This window comes from Schistocerca gregaria, chromosome 5 (genome assembly GCF_023897955.1).
Source record: "Schistocerca gregaria isolate iqSchGreg1 chromosome 5, iqSchGreg1.2, whole genome shotgun sequence".
Lineage (NCBI taxonomy): Eukaryota > Metazoa > Arthropoda > Insecta > Orthoptera > Acrididae > Schistocerca > Schistocerca gregaria.
The window spans coordinates 414719292-414740535 of NC_064924.1; the positions used below are offsets into that span (position 1 = coordinate 414719292).

A 21244-nucleotide genomic window follows, 5' to 3' on the forward strand; every position below is an offset into this window, starting at 1 on the left:
AAGGATCTGTTCCTTCGTGCTTCAGGATATGTCCTTTTGTTACACATGTTGTGCCATGAATTTCATTTCTCCTCAATCCTATTCAGTACCTCTTCGTTAATTACCCGGTCTACCCGCCTAATCTTCAACAACCTCCTGTAGCGGCATATCTGAAAAGCAGCTATTCTCTTCCTGTCTATATTATTTACCGTGCACGTTTCGCTTCTGTACAAGGCTACACTCCAGACAAACTACTCCAAAAAGGCTTCTAAGCTCTTAAATTTATACTGAATGTTAAGAAATCTGTCTCTTTCAGAAGTTTTTTCTAGCTTTAGTCAGTCTTCTGTTTATGTCCTATCTTCTCCGGCCATCGTTTATTTTACTTCCAAAGTACCAAACTCCCTTTAGTAATGCTTCTCATCTCATAATATAATTTCCACAGCACTACCCGATTTAATTCGAGTACTTTCCATTACCGTGTGGCCCAAGGAAGGGTAATGTCGTCTCTGATGTTCTCAGTATACATAAGCGATTTCTCAGACAGGGTCAGCGACACTTTAAGTCTGTTAATGGATGACGCTGTTGTGTATTAGAGGGTATTACCGTTTAATGATAGTGAGAAATTTGTAAAAAGTCCCGACTAAACATTCCTGCAGGTATAATAAATGATAGCTCTCCTTAGGTGTGGATAAATGAGTAATATTGCCTATAAGAAAAAGAAAGAACTCGATAGATTCATATTACGAGATTAGTAGTGAACACCTTATCGCCACGGGTATGATTATCTATGGGTTGTACTAAGAAGCCAGAAAATTGGGCGGTAATGGAAGGCGAATGAAAGGCATAGATTTGTTGGAAGCGTTTTCGGAGTGTGCGGTGCATCTGTAAAGGAAATCGCATGCAAAGCGCCTGTGAGACCAGTTTTGGATCACTGATCCAGTTGTTGGGGTCATTAACAAGTATACGTGACAATACACATCAGACTTATTCAGAGACGCGTTGCTAGAATTGTAACAGGTCGCTATGGTACCTACGAAAGGGTGACATTAATGTTCGTGAAACCTAAGTGTGATTCTCCGAAATAAAGATGACGTAGTTCTCGAGACAATCTACGGGTAAATTTTGACAACCTGGATTCGAAGGAGACTGCACGATCATTAAACCGTCAACATCGCAAGTCTCCCGTTGAGACTATAGGAGTAGTAAAACAGAGATTAGAGCACGTACAGAGACACAAACACAGTAATTTTTTGTTCGCTCGATACCTGAAAGCAATAGGACAGAAGAATGATGTACTGCTAGGATGTACCTACCGCTATACTCTGTACCCTGGTTTCCGGAGTTTTTATGCAGAAGCTAATGTGGAAATGCATGCATTATTTCTACTGCATGGTTCAACTAATCTTATGGCACGAATTTCTGTTTTTAATTAAAAATATGCAAACAAGACGTAATGAAGCACAAAGTTGAATGTTCCTTGTAGCGATCAATGTGTCTTTGCCTTTGTGAAGCCATTTGTCACAAAAAGAAGAGATCGCAATGATTGTGCTACACGAAGAAAGCACTACCACACGCCGTAAGGTGGCTTCGGGTGTGTAAATATAGATAGATGTCGGTGCATGTAGACATCCATTGATCTGTAACTGTCTGGATTTACAAAGCGCGACATAGCAATCGCCTGCTTGCCTGCTTGTAGAGAACAAGCACGGTGTAACTGTTCGCTGGGTTGCCTGACCAGCAGGCGCTGTGCTTCAGCCTATGCATGACAGTAGAGACTGCTCTGGTGCGCTGCTGTCGTACGTACTCTTTAACCTATCATGCCCATTATCATCTGTACGCATGTTTACTTATTATTTCAGTTTTATAAGAGGGTGCATAGGTGACAAGCGGAAGAATAACTTTCTAAACTGAACATCACATAAAGGCTTGTTTTATTGCTGTTGTAATATATTTCTCACACTATTTCCTAATTTGCTCACTCTTAATTAGTTTGCGTAGCTTCTGAGCGAGAGGAGAGAGATAGTTAATGAGGGTATAATTCTTCTTTCTTAATGAAGATATGCAGTGTCTGACTATCGACATTTAATACGCAACATTGTCAACTGCAGTTAATGAAGTAATACTTCATAGCGATGAGGATACAGCTACTATTACAGAAGGAAAGGAGCAAGGGAGAGGTAAACATATATTGAGTTACTTACAATATAAGGAGGTAAACAGAATCACGGATTCGACAAGTCCTTAGGAGGTTCTCGTGGTATGTGACGGGAGGTGTATACGCACAGATCACGCAGTTCGCGTAAATTACGAACCAGTGGTTAGAGAGCGCATAGGCGGCAACGAATAGCATCCCAGATGTGACTCATGGGGTTCAGATCAGGCCAATTTGCTGGGCAGGACGTCAACATGAGTTCGGTATTATGCTCCTCAAGCCGCTTACCACGATTCTGGCCTTAGGGTTCAAATATATACGCTGCTGGAAGATTCCATCGCTCTCAGAGGAAAACATCAACATTAAGAGATTAGGGTGGTCCACAATCGAGTTCACATAGTCCAGAACTGTCACCGTGCCCGTCATTACTACCACGGGTGCCATGGAAGCACAGGTGAGTGTCTTCGTTAGCATAATACTGTCCTCAGTGACCTGTGTCAAGATGCGGTTTGCCAGAAATTTTTCGCCTGGATGAGAGCGTATCCGGATACGACGTTCTATGTTTGTGATACGAAGTGAAACAACACGGTTCCATTGATTCATGACTCAGACGCGATGATACCACACCCACTGTAATTGTAATAGCCATTGTTGACGGGTTGTTACGGGAGCAAGTAGCATCGTTTGATGCGGAGCTCCATTTTCAAGAACGTTAGCTGGACAGCGTGCTCGGAAACATTTGTGCCACTAGCAGCATTGGTCTTTGTCACCAGATCTGCCAAAAATCCTTCTTTATAGAGGACGAGCCTCCGACCTCCACGTTATGTAATGGGTCGTAGTTTCACCATCGTTCAGTCAGTTTCCGTATCTGTTCACGATTGCAGCACGTGAAAAGCCGACCAGTTTCGTCCTTTACCCGACACTCGTTCCTGGACGCCGAGGCATAAAAAATCTGTCTTTGTCAAAGACCATTAGACCATTAAGTTAATGGATTTCCCCATTTTGGCCGGCCGGTGTGGCCGTGTGGTTCTAGGCGCTTTAGTCTGGAACCGCTTGACCGCTACGGTCGCACGTTCGAATCCTGCCTCGGGCATGGATGTGTGTGATATCCTTAGGTTAGTTAGGTTTAAGTAGTTCTAAGCTCTAGGGGACTGATGACCACAGATGTTAAGTCCCATAGTGCTCAGAGCCATTTGAACCATTTTACCCATTTTCAACCCGTACCGTCGCTAGAATGAGTTCAGATCCGTATCTGCTCCGCATATGTATCTTCCCTGCCGCGTCACGTGCCACAACACTACATTCAGTGTCGCAGTGAGCAGCTGTCATAATGTTTGGCTGATAAGTGTACTCAGTCTCAGTTGAAATAACGTCTTTTTCAGGAAATTTCAAAGGACTGTTGAAACAAAACCTGAAAAGTACTAATTTGCTGTTACTTTCTCTGTCGGAAAACGCCAATACTTTCCAGTTTCAAATCGAGAGTTTCTTACCATAGCAACAGTTTTACTAGGTTTCTACATCACTTCAAAAGTGTGCGGCACCTTCAGTAACACTGTGATGAGTTTATTCTGTTACGCTTTAAGGAAGAAGTGTATTGTCTGCTCCCCCTCCCCCCTTTCTTTCTCTTTCTCTTTCTTTGTCTCTCTCTCCCTCTCTGATGACGTAGAAAACCAGTTATTAATTCCTAACCCCCTGTCGATGAAATCGAAGTGCTGTTTTTGCAGGTGTTTCCTCACCTCGGCGTCGGAATCCGTGCAAATCAGATTGTTAAGGCCAAAGGGAAGACCTCTCCATCTCTGATCGTTCGTAGCGCGGCGTGACTGGAAATCGTTTCCAACAGGTTGGAGCAGCAGCCGGTGGAAATGCGAGCGAGCGCCAGGTCAAGACCGACCTGTCTGTTGGCTTGTAATGACGGATGCAGCCGGCGGCCGGCAGCCAGCAGTGTCGGCCAGTTTCGCAAACCTCAAGCGCACCGGCCGCTACCGCTCTCACCTGGACCATCGCGAGCGCGTCCGCGCTTAGCTGGCGCCTGCGCCGGCGCCGCTTAGCGCACTTATATCGTAGCGTATAAAGCGTGTTTCATGAGGAACACACAGCATTGCCGATGATAACATATACTAATTCGAATCAAACAGTACATATAACATGTCTACAATCTTTATTGGTTAGAGAGCGAGAAAAATGTGTGTGAAATCGTATGGGACTTACCTGCTAAGTTCATCAGTTCCTAAGCTTACACACTACTTAACCTAAATTATCCTAAGGACAATCTCACACACCCATGCCCTCCTCGAACCTCCGCCGGGACCAGCCGGGTAAGAGAGAGAGAGAGCGAGCGAGAGAGAGAGAGAGAGAGAGAGAGAGAGAGAGAGAGAGAGAGAGAGGAGGGAGCGCTCTTAGAATGTAACCCAAAGAAAGACCAACAGTAAGTATTAAGCAAAGGAAATTGATTTAAGATCAGATTTTTCGTAAATTGATCCTCCAACATCACAGTTCGAACGATTAGTTCGTCTCTTGGGTTTATTTTCCTTCGCCTTTCGTCCATCGACAAAGAAAAAAATTAAAGCTGTAAAAAGTCCGGGAGCCTTGGTGATTAGGAAATTTGACAATTTCTGCCTATCCATCACCCGGGAATGTTAGATTTAGATGATATGGAATGTTATATTTAGATGATATGTCACCTGACAACTAGGATGTGCAGTGGCCCACGACTCATAGGTGTGGCCAAAGGAATATCTTCCTGTAATGCTGGAAGCTCGTTTTCAGGAAATTCTAGATAACGACGTCCTCTGATATGATGTACTGACACAACAGACCCAGTCAAATGGTTGTCTATCACACAACATTACATATTTTCAAGAGCGTGCTCCCGATATGAGCTACGACTGTTATTGATACCGTTAAGATTGAAAGTGGCTTCAACAGTAAATAGTATTTATCTAATTTCTCGGCAATTGGCAATTAATGAACGACAAAATTTCAATTGTCTACGTTCATCTCCATCTCGCAGCTGTTAAATTCTCCGTAAATTATAAGGATAACGGATGTCAGTACGTAATGTCCGTCATATTCTGGAGCACTGACACATGTAGAAATTTTGCTTGTTCTTATTAAAGGAAATTATATTGTCCGAATAATGTCTTCTAGTACCATTCAATGTGTCCATTTGACGTTCAGATGAAATATGATTGCTCGGTACTCCACGACTCCCACGCAGATACTTGAAAACACAAGTAAACGTTCTTGAATCTGGTTCTCTGCCGTTAGAAAATCGCTACAGCATTCTCTAATAGCAGAGTTTATACTACAAAACTCACACACAAATATATTATAGGCATAGTCAGCATCTGTAATTATGTGATACATGGTTAAACGACGTGACAAAAATTCCTTATCACTTGTAGGCATCTTTCTTTTCACTGACTTTACTTCTATGAAGCTCTGAAGGAATAAATCGTGTTCATTTATTTGTTTGGTAGTCCGTAATTTGAGGGTATAAGTCTGTCTTGCTTCCCTGCGTTATCTTAGTTCTCATGCATTTCATCCGATAACTGGAAATAGAATTATGTATTCAGTTGAATTGAATTTTCTGCATTAGTATGTTCACTGTGGTAATTAAAACTTAATTTTGAAGCAATACTATGTTTCAGGTTAGAAATAAGTTGCAATCGTATCCACGAAGTTGTGGTTGACCTCTATTCCCTTTCCAATTTGTATATGTTTTATTTTTCACTTTTTCTCGTTTTATGCCTACATGTTTCAGAAACTCCAACGCATTCTTTCTTTTTCTCCTTACTTCCTGACGTTTGTCACTAACATCACCATTGCCTGACTTTTACCATCAATAACAATATAAATCGATTAAACCAAACAATAAAAGACAATATCACCTGCTCTCTCTGTTTAAAACAGTGCTGACAACTTAAATTTTTTAGAAAGCCCCTACACTTTGTACTTGCGGTGTTTCTCCACAGTTAAGGTGAAACAATAGTTGCATAACAATACGAAAAATTCCAGAAAGTATGAGTTTTCTCTGTACCAAGATCGGGTTATATGTTTGACGTACAAAATCATAGGTAACTCAGTTCTGTCAAAAATTGGACATGTGGAATTTCTCAATATTCCCATTCAGTTAGTGAATCAACACACGACCTGAAAACTTGTGTTCGTAAACAGCTTTCTCTCCCTACAACCAATGAAAACTGAAAACATGTCATATTGAAAGCTTTATTTGAATTAGCCGATACTACTTCTTCCTAAAGTATTTAAAGTATTTGTTTTTCCTCGTGCAACACCTTATAATTAAACTTTGCCTTTGGCCCAGATTATTCTACACCCCGTTACCCATTCCAGAGATGTTTAAGTATTTATGCAGCCATCATAACACAGCTGCAATACATAGTTGAAATCAAGTGATGAAATATTAACACATATATCTGTGAAAATAATGTTTTATTTTGTTAGCTGTTCATTTCCGCTCACTGCGAACAAGTTGTGCAACAAGTAGTAACAATCAACAACAGAATACTTTCCAATGAACCTTTATTCTTCGACATGCATTCGTGCAGATTTCTCGAAACTGCAACTGTTACTCTATTCCAGTTGGTTATGGTTGGTTGGTTATGTGGGGAAGGACACCAGACAGCGAGGTCATCGGTCTCATCGGATTAGGGGCCTAAATTTCGCTGTCACTCCTAGAGATCTACCGGTAGCCAATTTCATCAGCGCTGTGGAACAAGTCGTCAACACACTACCCTCAAGTACGGCTGAAGAGATTCGGAGAGAGACGTGCAGAGCCCTTACCGGAGCCAGGCCACCTAAGTCTAACATCTCAAGAGACGAGAGGATGACCCTCAGGAGAGAATATGACGACATAGTGGTGTTACTAGCAGACAAAGGGAACTCCACAGTCATACTGCAGAAAGGTGACTATGACCTGAAGATCCGGCGACTTCTGGAGGACCCGGCTTGCAAACCACTAGAACAGGATCCAACTGACAGGATGGACAGAAAAACCAAGTCTCTGCTGAAGGAAACTGGCTGGCCTGAGAAAGTTATCAAACAACTGAAATCCAAGCACCAGTCCCACCCACACTCTATGGACTACCTAAAATCCACAAAGAGGGTGTACCACTACGACCCATTGTGAGCAATATTGGCGCAGCCACCTACCCAGCTGCTACATATCTCAAGAAAATGTTGGCACCATATGTGGGGAAGTGTGCACACCACATTCGCAACTCACAAGACTTTGTGGAACGTCTTAAAAACCTACGTTTCTCAGATGCAGATTTAATGGCCAGTTTTGACGTGGCGTCCCTGTTCACCAGAGTGCCCCTTAAGGACACGCTTGACTTAATCAGTGAGAAGTTTGATGGAGCTGTGCTGGATCTGTTTAAGCATATTCTAATATCGACTTACTTCCTTTGTGGAGGTCAATTCTATGAACAGACTGAAGGGGTGGCAATGGGTAGCCCCTTGTCACCAGTAGTGGCCAACCTGTTTATGGAGAAGTTTGAGGACGAGGCTCTTACAACTGCCACTTACCAGCCAACATTCTTCCTAGGATACGTTGATGACACATTTGTCATTTGGCCACACGGTCGCGAAAAACTGGAAGACTTCCTGGACCACCTGAACTCAAGGCATCCGAATATTAAATTCACCATGGAGCTAGAAAAGGATGGTCAGCTGCCGTTTCTGGATGTCCTGGTGAAGAAGAAGGCGGATGGCACCTTCAGACACAGTGTGTACCGAAAGCCAACACACACAGATCTATACCTACAGGCCGACAGCTGCCACCACCCAGCACAAAAGACCGGGGTGCTTAGAACACTCGTACACCGAGCCCAGACACTGTCTGACACTGACAGCCTGGCAGGGGAACTTGAACATCTTCAAAAAGTGTTTGCTAACAACGGATTCTCATCCAGGGACATCCGCAGAGCTCTACATCCCACCAGACGCCAGGATACACCGGAGAACGAGCAAGAGGGAGAAATCAAGAAACTGGCATTTTTACAGTATGCCAGGCCTGTCTCTGCCAAGATCAGCAGAATACTAATTAAACATAACATCAAGAGTGTCTTCTGCCCACCTAGCAAAATCAGGGCTTTACTTGGAACAGTCAAAGATGACCTGGGCTTAAGGAAGTCTGGCATTTACAATATTCCTTGTGAATGCGGTATGTCCTACATTGGCCAAACGACTAGAACGGTGGAAAGCAGATGTAAGGAACACCAGCTACATACCAGGCTAAGGCAGGCCACAAAATCAGCAGTAGCAGAACACTGCTTAGAATTGGAACATTCCATGGATTATGAGAACACCAAGGTCATGGTCCAGACCCCCAGGTTCTGGGATAGTGTCATCACTGAATCTATAGAGATAAAGATGGCACAAAACTTGATTAACCGGGAAGCAGGATACCAGCTAAGCACTGCATGGAACCCGGCATTTGAACTGCTGAAGCAATGCCGGAGAAATATGTTTCCAACACCAACAACGAGCCTCAGACATCCGCACACTGCGGGCATGAACCAAGAAGGGAACACCAGGAAGCCTCAGCCGCAGTCGGAGACGGCCAGAGCGGGAGCGGACGGAATAGGGAACGTCCAGAGCGGCATTGGAGCGCCACTCGACGGTGCGGACCGAGAAGGAAACACCAGGAGGCCACGACCGCAGTTGGAGACGGCCAGAGCGGGCGCGGACGGAATAGAGAACACCTAGAGCGGCAGGATAGCGCGACTAGCGGGCGCGGGCCGCCTAGGGAACGGCAGACAGAACACCAGGCACCGGGCAGCCATACATATGCGACCCGGTCCAGCAAGCAGCCAGTCTCAGGGAACACCTGATGAAGGCGTCAAGTAATGACGTCCAAATATCGTGTTTGGAAGATGCTGATATCTGGCAGAAAACCCGATTTCCACGAGATGTCATCAAATCGCCGGGAAAGCCTAATAAATTACATGTTCGATAGGGTTCACGTCTGGAGAACATGCTGGCCAATCTACTCGAGCGATGTCGTTATCCTGAAGGAAGTCATTCACAAGATGTGCACGATGGGGGCGCGAATTGTCGTCCATGAAGACGAATGCCTCGCAAATATGCTGCCGATGTGGTTGCACTATCGACCAGAGGGTGGTATTCACGTATTGTGCAGCCGTTACGGCGTCTTCCATGACCAACAGCGGCGTACGTCGGTCCCACGTAATGGTACCCCAAAACAGCAGGGAACTTTGTTGCACTCGTTGGACAGTGTGCCTAAGGAGTTCAGCCTGGCCGGGTTCCCTTCAGAGACGTCTCCGACAATTTTCTAGTTGAAGGCATATGCGACACTCATCGGTGAAGAGAACGTGATGCCAATCCTGGGCGGTTCATTCGGCATGTTGTTGGGCCCATCTGTACTGCGCTGGATGGTGTCGTCGTTGCACAGATGGACCTCGCCATGGATGTCGGGAGTGAAGTTGCGCATCATGCAGCCTATTGTGCACAGTTTGAGTCGTAACACGACGTCCTTGTGCTGCACGAAAAGCATTATTCAACATCGTGGCATTGCTGTCAAGGTTCCTCCGAGACATAGTAGGTAGCGGTCATCCACTGCAGCCCCTGGGCTGCCTGAGCAAGGCATGTCATCGACAGTTCCTGTCTCTCTGTATCTCCTCCATGTCCGAACAACATTGCTTTAGTTCACTTCGAGATGCCTGGACACTTCCCTTGTTGAGAACCCTTTCTGGTACAGTATATACAGTCAACGTCTATCTTCAGGAGTTCTGGGAACCGTGGTGGTGAAAAACCTTTTTTGACAAGAGTATATTTTAAAAATTGCCGACTTTCACTATATAATTTTACTCTCCGCACAGAACGAAGTTCTGACTTAAGTCGATTTCCCAAAGTCTTTGTGGTTATCAAGTAAAAATTCGAGATCTACATTCTGTAGTCTACGTGACGTAAGCTCTTAAAAGGAGGTCTTATATTGGAAAGCAAAGATTAAATGGTCCGGATTCATAGGCTTGAAGATGATTCCAATGGAAACAACAAAAGTGCATATTTCTAAAAACTGTACTTTCGATATGGCATTTGGCAGGAGTCACCCTTGCACTTAGACAAATGCCCAACAGTTGGCAACTCTTGTTGTATCACAGAAAATCCAACTGTGTCATTACAAAGATGGTCGCCCCCTTGCCCACTTACAGTGCCTTGAAGCAGCGACCTGCGAAAAGTTTTCGAGTGGTGAAGGTGTTAAATTTTGGAAATCCGCCGCAGGAAGACACTACGGTGTGGTGATTAGTATATGTCCTGCAATAGGTGTGAGATAGGTGCTGGAAGATTAAAAGAGACGCAGCTTCCGTGGAGGACGCCTCACTCCCGGCCAAACACACGAACGAAAACATGGGCACAGTGAAAGAACATTTGAAGGAAAACAATCGTATTACTGTAAACGAAATAGTCACTGTTTTGAATATTAGTGTTGGTTCTAAGTGCAAAATTGCGCAGAATTGCTGAGAACCAGTACAGTAAGTACGTTGGTGAAGAGATTGTCACGTTGTTGCCTGTGAGGAACGTTTGTGCCGTTTCTAGGTCTAAGGAAATGATATTCTGGCAGAACTGTTACAGGAAATGGAACCAGAATACACTATCACCAATCTGAAATGAAAAGTTTAAATAAAGAATTACACTATAGTTCTTCGCAAAAACTAAAATAAAATCTGCACTCAATCTCCGCCAGAGAAACTTATGCTTACTCTATTTTTGGATGAAGAACATGTAATTTTGGAGCTTTACCGGCAAAAGGGATTAACAGTGTGCAATTATTCATACTCATATCTACTATGAAATCACTTATCACTTTCGCCCTGCAATCGAGATTGCGGAGACATGGCTTATCCACAGCCTGGGGGATGTTTCCAGACTGAGATTTTCAGGAGTGCTAGTTCTGCAAGATTCGCAGGAGAGCTTTTGTAAGGTCTGGAAGGTAAGAGACGAGGTACTGCCAGAAGTAAAGGTGTGAGGACGGGGCGAGAATCGTGCTTGGAGAGCTCAGTTGGTAGAGCACTTGCCCGCGAAAGGCAAAAGTCTCGAGTTCGAGTCTTGGTCCGGCACACAGTTTTAATTTCCCAGGAAGTTTCATCTTGAAGTGTCTTAGCTATAGGTCCTGTTGAGAAAACAGGTCACGAGTCCAGGATAGGCGCTGTGGTGACGTCGTGTCTACATGTGATCGAGGGCCTACATGTGATAGAAACTGGACTTTGGGTGGACAGGGTATGGGACAGCGAAGCCTTCTTACTTTAAGATCTTTGATGCTGTACTCTTATGAGGGGATCAGGCTGGCCAGAGTCGCTCAAAGAACCAATCTCATACCCAGTCTGTGAGCTGCACCACCACTTATCATTCGGTGGCAATTTCTCATGGTGCGTGAGACGTGCAAGTTCCTCACTGCTGCCACTGCCCCAGAGTTCATACCGTTACTCCTCTGGCTGTGGAATGCCTCTTTGCCAATCGTTTAGAATCCGAGTGAAGTGTGTGCCATGCACAGGCTCAAATCTCGGGTTTTAACTGGTTGCCACCCTGCTTACTCCAAAGGTCCAGACTGATTTTAGAATTAACGCCGTACCGGAGAGCCACAACTATGTACGTTTATTCACCGATAGGTCTAAACAGTGGGATTTCGTTTGATCCTCTGTTGGATGGCCACAAGACCTCACTGATTTTGATGCCGAATTATCCGCGATCTTGAGGGCACTGGAGGAGATAAGATGTGCTGTGCTTTGCCAAAGTCCTCATCTGTTCCGACCGTCTGAGTGCCTTTCAGCCTCTGAAACGCATGTATCCAGCCCATGAAGTCGTCCATGACATCAAGTACGCCCTTCCCAACTTACAAAATCTGGGGAAGGGTGTACACTTTTATTGGGTACCAGGACACATGGGTATAGCGAGGAACGAAAGGGCGGATAGAGCAGCCAAGGTCGTGTGCCGTGACCCTCAGTTAGTTCAGTGTGCCACTCCCCTGCATGATATCACCTCTACGCTGAGGTACAAAATCATACGCCGATGGGAGAAGAGTGTATGGAAGTGAGATACAATAAGCCACGTTCAGTAAAGTCCACGACGCGGCTGTGGGGTACCTCCTTCCAGCCGTGCAACAGGGATGACGTCCTCCTTACTTGTCATCGCATAGGCCACAACGCTATGATGCATGGCTTCTTGCTTCGGCGAGAGGTCCCTTAAGTGCGTGGTGCTTGTAGCGTACTAGACTGTATTTTATGTTTAGACCAGAGGGCAATGCAGGTTTTCTGAAAGATCTTCCCGTTATTGTAAGTGACATTGAAACAAATGTGGTTAGTATTTCAAAGTTTTGTGATATGTCCACTTTGCTCCATAAAATTTTAGGGTGATGTTCTTAATGTATTAATAGGGTGACTGGCTCTACAAAGTTTTCTGTAAGTAGCCAGCCAGTCACATTTCGGTGTACTACTATTTTGGCTCCTCTGTGGTTTTCTTTCTTTTTTAATCCCAAATTTAGCACCTTTCACTCTTTCTCCGTTGTCTTACGGCGTGATTCTGTGTAACAAAGCGAGTGTGAAGCGGGTGTGAATGGGTGTCAGTTTGTAGGTTCTAGCCCTTTTATGTACAGTTCTTTCTTTTAATATTTGTGAGGATGCTGATAACCTCGCCATTGGGCGTCCATGGACACCAAGCCCACAAACTGTAGTCAATGTTAAGCGGTGCTTGAGGTGATGTAATGAGCAACGTCACAGGACAATGGATAACTGAAAAAGAGTGATGAATCACGCTGTACTCTGCGGCAATCCGATGGAAAGGTTTGTGTTTGCCGAATGCCTGGAGAGCGAAATACGAAGGAGGCGGTGTTAAGGTGTACGGGTGGTTTTCGTAGTCAGGGTGTGGTCCCCTCATTGCGGTTAAGTAAACGTCAGATCCGGTAAGATATGAACATATTTAACAGCAATGTCTTCTGCGTGCAGAGAGGAACAGCTCCGAGACAGTATTTTATCAGTATGACAGAGCTCCCTGTCATAAAGCAGCATCTGTGAGGCAATGGTTTATTGACAATAACATTGCTGATGCGTTGGCCCTACCCAGAACTCCGTCCTGAACCTCACGGAATATCTTTGGGATGAATCGAAACTTCGAGTTCGCTCGAGACCATGGAGTCGATCAAAAATTGGTTCAAATGGCTCTGAACACTAAGCGACTTAACTTCTGAGGTCATCAGTCGCCTAGAACTACGAACTAAGTAAACCTAACTAACCTAAGGATATCACACATATCCATGCCTGAGGCAGGATCGAACTTGCGACTGTAGCACCTAGAACCGCAAGGCCACTCCGGCCGGCATGTAGTCTATCGTCACTGGCTTCTATGATTTCGGCTGTTGAGGAAGAATGGGCTGGCATTCGTCCCCAGGCATCCAGACATATCACTGAAAGTATCCCTAGATGAATCCAAGCCGTCATAGGGGTGAAGGTCGCCAACCCCCACATTCATGTCCGCCAACATGTCTCCATGTATTTTTGATAATGTTTTTGATAAGCGCACATATTTCTAGCATCAGATTTCTTCATTTCATATCAGATATTGGCATGACATTTTTTAGGTACGGCATAAGTCTTTAGTAAATGTCATTAATACACGATGACAAATCGTTCATTAGTAATGCAGTCAGAGTCCTTTTCTTTTCTTATACAGTAGCATCCGTAGTCAGAGGGTGTCAGAGGGTGTTCGGTCAGAGGGTTAGCTGCCCTCTGTAATAAAAATTTAGATCAGAAAAAAAGGTGTAGCGTCTTTGATTCATAATCAAAACGTCTTCGAATCCCGCCGCTGCTTGAATTTTCATTAATAATCAACATTGGAGGCCGAAGACTTCCGGCATAAGAAGTCACCCTGATTCTGCCTATGGCCTTGTCAAAGAGAGCAGAGGAGCGGACAGAGGTTCAGGGCACTGTCTTGTACTAGGGGCGGGAAATTGTCCCTAAAGGCGGAAGAATCAGCAATGTTCAATAGCATGAGGATGCAGAAGGCAATGGAAACCACTGCATTAAAGACACGTAAAGTGTATCCACAGGAAATGTTGCCTGTAATTGAAGAAGTCTCATGAGTTCTCTCCATTGGCAAAAGATTCCGGAATAGCTCCCCATTCGGATCTCCGGGAGGGAATCTCCAAGGGGGAGGTTACCATGAGAAAAAGATTTAATAATTAACGATAGGATAACGTTCTACGAGTTGGGGCGTGGAATGTCAGAAGCTTGAACGTGGTAAGGAAACAAGATAATCTGAAAAGTGAAATGCAAATGCTCAATCTAGATATAGTAGGGGTCAGTGAAATGAAGTGGAAAGAAGGCAAGGATTTATGGTCAGATGAGTATAGGGTAACATCAACAAGAGCAGAAAATGGTATAACGGGAGTAGGTTTAGTTATGAATATGAAGTTACGGCAGAGAATGTGTTACAGTGAACAGTTCAGTGACCGGGTTGTTCTTATCAGAATCGACGGCAAACCAACACCGACAACGATAGTTCAGGTATATATGCCGGCGTTGCAAGCTGAAGATGAACAGATAGAGAAAGTCTATGAGGATATTGAAAGGGTAATACAGAGTGTATAGGGGGATGTAAATCTGTCATATGGGACTGGAATGCAGTTGTAGGGGAAGGAGTAGAAGAAAAGGTTACAGGAGAATATGGGCTTGAGACAAGGAATTAGAGGGGAGAAAGACTATTTGAGTTATGTAACAAGTTTCAGCTAGTAATAGAATCACAAGAGGAGGAGGTACACTAGGAAAAGGCCGGGTGATACGGGAAGATTTCAGTTAGATTACATCATGGTCAGACAGAGATTCCGAAATCAAATACTGGATTGTAAGGTGTACCCAGGAGCAGATACAAACTCAAATCACAATATGGTAGTGATGAAGAGTAGGCTGAAGTTTAAGACATTCGTCAGGAAGGATCAATGCGCAAAGAGGTGGGATACTGAAGTACTCAGGAATGACGAGATACGGTTGAACTTCTCTAAGGCTATAGATACAGCAATAAGGAATAGCTCAGTAGGAAGTACAGTTGAAGAGGAATGAACATCTCTAAAAAAGGCCATCACAGAAGTTAGAAAGGAAAACATAGGTACAAAGAAGGTAACTGCGTGGAAACCATGGGTAACAGAAGAAATAATTCAACTGATCGATGAAAGGAGAAGTACAAAAATGTTCCGGGCAACCCAAGAATGCAGAAATGCAAGTCGCTGAGGAATGAAATAAATAGGAAGTGCGGGGAAGCTAAGATGAAATGGCTGCAAAAAATATGTGAAGACATCGAAAAAGAAATGATTGTCGGAAGGACAGACTCAGCGTACAGGAAAGTCAAAACCTTCGGTGACATTAAAAGCAAGTGTGATAACATTAAGAGTGCAACGGGAATTACACTGTTAAGTGCAGAGTAAAGAGCCGATGGGTGGAAAGAATACAAGGAAAGACTATGAGGGGGATGATTTGTCTGATGTGATAGAAGAAGAAACAGCAGTCGATTTAGAAGAGCTAGGGAATCCAGTATTAGAATCAGAATTTAAAAGAGGCTTGGAGGACTTAAGATCTAATAAGACACAAGGGATAGATAACATACCATCAGAATTTCTAAAATCATTAGGGGAAGTTGCAACAAAACGACTATTCACGTTGGTGTGTAGAGGTTATCAGCCTGGCGACATACCATCTCACTTTCGGAAAAGCATCATCCAAACAATTCCGAAGGCGGCAAGAGCTGACAAGTGCGAGAATTGTCGCACAGTCAGCTTAACAGCTCAAGCATCAAAGTTGCTTACAAGAACAATATACAGAAGAATGGAAAAGAAAATTGATGATGTGCTAGATGATCAGTTTGGCTTTAGGAAAGGTAAAGGAACGAGAGAGGCAATTCTGACGTTGCGATTAATAATGGAAGCAAAACTAAAGAAAAATCAAGACACGTTCGTAGGATTCGTCGACCTAGAAAAAACGTTAGACAATGTAAAATGGTGCAAGATTTTCGAAATTCTGAAACAAGTAGGTGTAAGCTATGGGGAGAGACGGGTCATATAAAATATGTACAACAGCCAAGAAGGAATAATAAGAGTGGACGACCAACAACGAAGTACTCTTAATAAAAAGGGTGTAAGGCAAGGATGTAGACTTTTGCGCCTACTGTTCAGCCTGGACATCGAGGAAGCAATAATGGACAAAAAGAAAGGTTCAGGAGTGGAATTAAAATTCAATGTGTAAGGATATAAATGATACGATTCGCTGATAACATTGCTATCTTGAGTAAAAGTGAAGAAGAATTACATGATCTGCTGAACGGAATGATCAGTCTAATGAGTACAGAGTATGGACTGAGAGTATATCGAAGAAAGACGTAGGTAATGAGAAGTAGTAGAAATGAGAACAGCAAGAAACTTAACATCAGGATTGATGGTCACGAAGTAGATGAAATTAAGGAATTATGCTACCTAGGCAGTAAAGTAACCAATGACGGACGGAGCAAGGACATCAAAAGCACACTAACAATGGCAAAAATGGAATTCCTGGCCAAGAGAAGTCTACTAGTATCAAACATAGACCTTAATTTGAGGAATAAATTTCTGGAAAGGAACGTCTGGAGTATAGTATGGTATGGTAGTGAAACATGAACAGTGGGGAAACCGGAACAGAAGACAATCGAAGCATTTGAGATGTGGTGCTCCAGACGAATGTTTTAAATTAGGTGTACTAATAACGTAAGGAATGAGGAGGTTCTGCGCAGAATCCAAGAGGAAAGGAACCTGTGGGAAACACTGATAAGGAGTAGGGACAGGATGACAGGACATCTGTTAAGACATGAGGGAATGACTTTCATGGTAGAGGGAGCTGTAGAGGGCAAAAACTGTAGAGGAAGACAGAGATTGGAATACATCTGAGATGAAGAGGTTAGCACAGGAGGAGAATTCGTGGCAGGCCGCATGAAACCAATCAGAAGACTGACGACCAAAAAAAAAATCGTCTATCTCTACACATCTACCATACTTAGCACACTCCATAATCTGTTTTTGTCATTTCTAATCTTTGTTTGCCCCCTATAATTAATCATAACTCCTTTCTTCAGCACTTTTCAGTGCTGGGTTAACTACTCCTTGAAGCTGTAGCTGTTGCCTCCTACTATGCTTATGCAGTTTCCCATAGTGTTCTTCTTGTATTGGATCTATCTAGTCTCTTCTTTATCCGTCCACCTAAGTTGAAATCTTTTCCAAATTTCCCATCTCCCACGCTTCTTTTCTTTGGGGCGTTGCTTTCCAGAGCCACACCTTTAGCAACACCTTTGGTGTCAGTGTTTTATATCAGAGCTCTCTTCTCTTTAGTGAAATATAATCTTATATAGGACTGTAGATTGAGGAACGTGAAGTCATATATTGAAGTGACAATCGTCATAGGATAGCGATGTGCACATGCACAGATGGCTGTAATATCGCCTATACAATAGACAACGCAGTGACAGACGACCTTCACTTAACGACCAAGAGCAGCGGTGTTTGAACAGGGTTGTCAGTGCTGACAGACAAGCCAATATGGGTTAAATGAGCGCAGAAATCAATGTCGGACTTACGATGAATGTATCCGTTAGGCAGTGAGGCAAAATGTGGCATTGATGAGCTATGGTAGCAGACGACCGACGCGAGTGCCTTTGCTAACAACACGACGTCACCACAGCGCCTATCCTGTACTCGTGACCACATCTGTTGCACCCTAGACGCCTGAAAAACCCTGGCCTGGTGAGATGTGCCAGGATTTCAGTTGGTAAGAGCTGATGGTAGGGTCTGAGTGTGGCGCAGAATCCACGAAGCCATGGACGCAAGTTGTCAATAAGGCACTGTTCAAGCTGATGGTGGCTCCATAATAATGCGAACTATATTTACGTGGAATGGACTGGGTCATCTGGTCCAGATGGACCGATCATTGACTGGAAAGGGCTATGTTGGGCTACGTGGAGACTATGTGCAGTCATTCATAGATTTCATGTTCCCAAACAACGATGCCCATGCCACCAGGCAGCAGTTGTTCGTGATTGGTTTGAAGAACATTCTTTACAATTCGAGCGAATGATTTGTCCACCCAGCCCACCTGATGTGAATCCCATGAAATATTTATGGAACGTAATCGAGAGATCAGTTCGCGATTATGGACGCCTATAGGGGCAGCGTGACTCAGTATTTCTGCAGGTGACTTCCAACGACCTGTTGAGTCCATGCCAGGTCGAGATGCTGAAATATGCGGGGAAAAAGAGGTACGACACGACATTAGGAGGGTTCGCATGACTTTTGCCACTTCATTGTAATTTATCATTTATATAAAAGATACCTCGTAGGCGACAATGGTCTGAAACAACGCCCCAGAGACTTCCAACAACGTGTCTTGCAAATTTTACGCACCACAGTGTCCACGCAGACGGGAAGCCGTGCCGTTGCCCTCGTTTGGGTCGGCGAGCACAGCAGCCACGTTGCTCAGATGTTATCTTCGTCCCCATTCGGAAGCAAGGACGTCGGTCACGGTCAACCGGGCGCTGACATAATGGCAAAGCGTGGCGCGCAATGACTGTGCAACGATTCTGGTGGGCTTGCGGCAGGTGGCAGCCGAGCCGCGTAATTGTGGAAGGCTGCGACTCCACACTTACTGAACCTGTAGCACTGACCTTATTCCGCCCGTCTCCGTTATTCGATAGCTGAAGGAAGTCGCTGTTAACACCGAAAACACAATACAGTTCATCGAATACACAATGGTTTATGCTGGCAACGGAAGAAGATACGATTGTCTTGTTTGGTGTCATTTAACCCTTCGGCCACCGGAAGCAAACATTTATTGAAAACTTGAGTTCCGAAGTCTACTTAGATGACCACTTCTAAGATAACTGAGGAAAATTTATACTTAAAAAACAGCAAATTCAATTTCCACAGAAAGCCTTTGTACATCTACATACATGCTCCGCAATCCACCATACGGTGCGTGGTGGAGGGTACCTCGTACCACAAGTAGCATCTTCTCTCCCTGTTCCACTCCCAAACAGAACGAAGGAAAAATGACTGCCTATATGCCTCTGTACGAGCCCTAATCTTCCTTATCTTATCTTTGTGGTCCTTCCGCGAAATGTAAGTTGGCGGCAGTAAAATTTTACTGCTGTCAGCCTCAAATGCTGGTTCTCTAAATTTCCTCAGTAGCGATTCACGAAAACAACGCCTCCTATCCTCTAGAGACTCCCACCCGAGTTCCTGAAGCATTTCCGTAACACTCGCGTGATGGTCAAACCTACCAGTAACAAATCTAGGAATGTTGTAGACTTAGGGCGCTTCATTCCTGCTTAGAAAAATAGGAAAGATGCCAGTCGAAATTAGTGTGATGCCTAATAATCCAATACTAATTAATACAGATTTACATTGTAACGCTACAACCAGCATGAAGGAAAAAAAAGAAAATAAATTACAAGTCGAGGACTTGGTCGTGAATGCAGTTTCTAGCTTGCACTTCTCTGAGTATATATATTGACACTCTTTAAAGAACAGATAACAAAATCACTATACATTGTGTGTAATAAAGGCAATATATAGACTATGTTTAAAGAACAGATATTAAAATCAACTTACAGCTTATATATTAAAGGCAATAGTTTTATTACGCAGCTTATAGTATTGGATGATTCCATTCTTATAAATACTCGAGTTATTTCCAAATATATTTTTTTCATGTAAATAACAAATTATAAGAAATCAAGCCCCATCACATTAATAATGACATTCTATGACGAGAAATATTTTGGATCAAAATTTATATTGGAGAAGAAAACATTAGGCCAAGTTACACTCTTTAGATATGGGAATAGTTAAAGGAGCAATAAAACGTAATTGATGGCGAAATTGATATACCCACAGTTAATGGCCGTATACCATATTACAAAAAATAAATTAATACATAATTAAAACTTATGAACTAATGTAATAAAATACAGCTACGGCAACTGAATTAAAGAACTCGGGAAGAACAGTCATTCGAGCAAACACTTTGGTTTCTGTGGATTAACTGTCCTCATCAGCGACGGAGCACTTGGCCATGTTGGCAAAAGACCGACAAGATCACTTAACAGGACTAGGTCGCAAAACTAATTCTGAGAAATCCCACGCAACATGCGCAACCTGAAGGAGATGGGCATAGTCGCAGATGTTGTATTCCAGAAGTAGTAAACTTGGCATTGGAGGCTACAGTGGAAGCAACAGCAGTGTACGGAATACCTTGCTCCTATGCTGACGAAACAAGCTGTATTTGGAATTCAGAGATAAGGGACCGGTACGTTGCAAAGAGAAATGAGTGCAGCAGTAAGCTAAAGGAGCATTAAGAACTCTATGGACACCGGCCGCTGTGGAAGAGCGGTTCTAGGCGCTTCATTCCGGAACCGCACTGCTGCTACGGTCGCAGGTTCGAATCCTGCCTCGGACATGGATGTGTGTTGTCCTTAGGTTAGTTAGGTTTAAGTATTCTAAGTCTAGACGACTGATGACCTTAGATGTTAAGTCCCATAGTGCTTAGAGCCATTTTGAACTCTAAGGACAAGCTCTCAAGTTTCCCATAATCAATGTTAAATTATACTGTTACGTCTATTTAAGGATATGCCAGTGGTTGCCCTCGGCACGTGCCGAGAGCATCAGACGAACAGACTCTGGAAAGTCAATTCCCCATACTCTGGAAGTGGGACATTCCGATTAAGGAACTAACCCTGACTGAAATCCTTGACGGAGGAAACATTGCACGGCCATAGCAAGAAAGCAGTACTCCCTTCCAAGGCACTTTGTTTTAAGTCAAGGAAAAGTATGTCTGGACGGAGCAAATCACCGAAAATAGAAACTCTAAAATTTCCTCGAAGCGCCACATCCCGTTGTTTTGTAGCCAGAATAGTCATGTGTGATTTGTGTGGCCAAAAAACAGCTGTTTGTTGAATGAACGGAAGTTCAATGAAGATATCCAGTTCATATTCAGACGAAACGCTAGAAGTGAGATATGGACCTGTTGGACCCCAGACTACCACCTCAGAAAACTCTTTCTATATTAGTGT

General features: G+C 43.8%; 1 protein-coding gene across 1 annotated transcript in view; it reads right to left on the reverse strand.

Moving 5' to 3' along the window:
- LOC126272395 (ejaculatory bulb-specific protein 3-like) overlaps nucleotides 1-21244 on the reverse strand; it is an 84660-nt gene that overhangs the window by 2366 nt on the left and 61050 nt on the right. The gene's annotated exons all lie outside the window — the stretch shown is intronic.